The sequence below is a fragment of the Acanthisitta chloris genome, unplaced genomic scaffold (assembly GCF_000695815.1).
Source record: "Acanthisitta chloris isolate BGI_N310 unplaced genomic scaffold, ASM69581v1 scaffold3150, whole genome shotgun sequence".
NCBI lineage: Eukaryota > Metazoa > Chordata > Aves > Passeriformes > Acanthisittidae > Acanthisitta > Acanthisitta chloris.
This window is the reverse complement of record NW_008650977.1, coordinates 21,295-25,065: the sequence shown is the minus strand read 5'-3', so window position 1 is coordinate 25,065 and position 3,771 is coordinate 21,295.

The following is a 3,771-nucleotide window of genomic DNA, read 5'->3' as shown; positions in this document are numbered from 1 at the left end:
TTGGGAGGAGACACAGCTGGGACAGGTGACCCAACCTGACCCAAGGGATATTCCACACCATAGCACATCATGCTCAGGGTGTGCAGTGGGAGGAAGGAGGAGGAAGGGGAGGATGTTTGGAGTGATGGTGTTTGTCTCCCCAAGGAACCATCACAGGTGATGGTCCCTGCTCTCCTGGAGGTGCTGAACACCTCCTGCCCGTGGGGAGCAGGGAATGATTTCCTTGTTTGCTTTGCTTGTGTGTGCAGCTTTTGCTTTCCCTATTAAACTGTCTTTATCTCAACCCATGAGTTTTTCTAGGTTTTCCCCTTCTGATTCTCTCCCCCATCCCATTGGTGGGGGAGTGTGTGAGCAGCCACATGGTTCTTGGTTGCTACCTGGGGTTAAACCAGGACAATAGGTGAGACAAAAGAGTCAAAGCATAAGGCCTTGGTCATAAAGAGAAGAAATTTGAGAATTAATCAGTTAGTTGTATTCTGGCATGAAAAACATCCTCATTTCCTCAGTGTCCAGAATCAGAAATATGTTTATGAATATATCAAGGACACTGTTAATTTTGATAGATATTGTTTGCACACCAGTGTACCTGAGAACAGAGATCTGGTCCTTGGATATATGTCCTGAGTTACACACTGTAGGTCCTGCGAATTAGAAACTCTTAAATTTTGACTAAATTCATAGATTTTCATCCATGAAATATAACCAGGCTCAGTAGTTTGCTAAAAACTCTTCCCTTTATGGGGAATCCAATTTTTTCACTAGCTATACCAATTCCATTGTTACATTGGAAAGCAATTAAGAAGTTTTGTTTCTTGATAATATTTTTCACAGAAAGATTTTGTTAAACTCTATGCATTTACCTACATATCATTACCCCCAAGAATTCATACCAAGACAGCAAACCAAGAAAAATCCTAAATGTGTACATAAAAAAAAAAAAAAAGAGAGAAAGAAAAAGTAAGCAAAAAGATTTCTCTAAGATTCACGTCCCAATTAAACAAATAACTGACTTGGCAGATCTTGTCTTTGTTCTATCCCTGCAGCACAGTCTAGGAAAGAGCATCCCCTGTGGGAGCTCTTAGTCTTGAATAATAAAACAGATAACATGCAGAGAAGGCTAAAAAGAGCCATTGCAGAGGTTAAGGGAGAAACACTAATTTTGAAAAGGAATCCCAGTGGGGGATGTAAAATTGGCCTGGATAAAAGGGAACACACTTTCTTGTGGCAAGTTAATACAAGACAGTTCAGCAACTAAGAAAATAATCAGGCATGAAAAGCTTTATTTTCCAATTAGATCTGTTTGAGGAGTTTGATATATGTGCCATGTTTCTTCATCATGTCTTGTCCAACTTTTGGTCCCTGTGCAGTTGAGTAGCTCCGGATTCAAGCCTGGATTTCTCCTTTGTCAACGAATTTATGGGGGCAGAGATGCCAGAAAGAGCCCACTCCAAGTTTTCTCCTTACAATTTAATCAAAGAGCTTTTTCATTTTCACAAATGTTTCTGCTCACAAGTCAGTTGGAGACCCAGAAGAGACCAGGATGAGCTTTACAGAGAAGATCCAGCTCCCCCATCTCTACTTCAATATCTCTGAGAGAGATGTTCCCTAGAAAATATGTTGCTCTCACATCTCCAGCCAACATCTGGCCTGAGAACCTCTGCTACACAGATATGAACACAGTCCCAGTCTTAACACATTGCTGAACTTCCCACTGAGCAGGAGGAAAATGTAAGAAAAGGGAGGGATGTAACATTGCCTTCAACTCTACTGGTGCAGATTTATGACCCTGTTGAAAAGGTGCTCCAAGATCTGCTACAAGATGAGCTTTGTGGGTTCCCTAGAAGTAGCTTTAAAATATAACCCCCCCACACATAGGAAAGGTGTGGTCTGGACTCTGCACATCCCTCAGTTTTATCAATTTATTTCCACAAATAACCATGAAAATAGAAAAAAATACTTGGCAAATGCAAAGTATAGGTCCAGGTAACCCCTCAGACTGCCTGTCATCCCTTAAAGTTATGAGCTGCTGGGACAGGAGTGCCAAGTATATGTATCACTCACAAAGAGTGTGGAAGAGGAGTTAGAGCACTGAGATACTGGAAATCTGGTTATCTCTCATCTGCTCTTCTCTTTGGCAAGGCTTTCCACCTCTCTGTACCTGTAAAGTAGCAATACAAATAGCACATACTTCTTTTGAAAAGCCTTAGCATCTGCTAAAGCAATTAAAATATCCTCATTAATATTTATAATAATAATTGATGGTGTCAATTCACTGACAGCAGAAATACAGAAAGTATTTAGCTGGAAATATAGCAGTCAGGAGAAGTGTCTGTCATGTGTTGTAAATATGGAAAGTAGAATACAAAAGGCCCATTTAATTCACATGAGATTGTTGACCCCTCATGTACCATGTTTGGTGCTGATTTATTTGAATTAAGATGGCAAGTAAAGCTCCTCTAGCTGCTTTTTGCTGGATTTTTAGTTGAGATTTCTTTTGTTTTTAATCAAGCTCTTGCTCAAGCCCTGTGAGTAAGAATTCAGTAACACGTTGTAAATCACATTTTGCAAGTTCTGTGACTGCAGAAGAGATAGTAAAAGATAATGCTGTATAATTCACATGTGGCTGTTTCGTCATTCAGGCACCACATGTCAGATTCTCCTTATACACAGCTGAATGTGTGAGTAGAAAAGTTGGTAGAAACTGCAAATAACATAATTTAAAAGTCCTGGTAATTAGAATCATTTGGTTATTGATGAAACAATTCAGAATATTATGAGTACAAGCTTAAATCATTTTTTAACCATCTTTGAGTCATTAAATTGTTTCAAAAGAGGAATTAACAAAGAAAATATCCCAAACAACCAACCAAAACAGAAGTATTACATAGTCAGCAATCCAACCTTTTCCAGGTAAATGGGAGAGAAAATTATATTCCAAACCAGAAGTGTCTGACATCCCACCATGATAACAGAAGATTTCTCAAAGCTTCACATCCCAAATAACATTCCCTGCCCAGGGGGTTGGGACTAGATGATCTGTAAGGTCCTTTCCAACCTCTAAATTCTATGATTCTATGATTCTATTAATATAACATTAGTTCTGTACACAGCTTCTTCTTTTTTTTTCTGGTTTTCACCCCTTATGAATGTATATTTTGGGTATTAGCACAGAGACATGATTTGAAGGCACAGTTTTTATTAGTACTGTAGGTGGTTCACCATCTGCAGTTTAAGAAGTAACAAAAGTAATTTTGCAAAGTGTCTGTACTAAATATGAGCCATAACAAAATCTCTTCATAATCATTGGTGATCTCTTGCTTTTCCCTTTAAAAGAACACATCAAATCAGTGTCGTTTTGTCACGTGTCTTAAAAGCAAAATCACAGCAGAAGAAAATAGTATTACAGGTTTATTAAGTCTCAAAATATAGAAATATATTCCAACAGCATATTTTAATGAATAATATAACAATAATCTTCAGCTTCTTATTCTCAAAATGGTACACCATTATTTAAAAATATATTACTTAATGTACCCCAAATTTAGTATCCATCAAATACCATTTAGAATAAACTGAGTTCAAAAAAAAGCATGTCCAACTACCCAAATTATACAGAAATCAGTAAGTTTTTTGAAGCCAACTCAGGAATCTAACTGCTCCAAAATGGTAATTCAGATGGAGACACATTTTGCTGTACATCCTTGTGCATGAGCTGCAACTAAACATAGATATGTAGGTAATGCCAGTACAAAATAGAGATGGGAGTGTAAA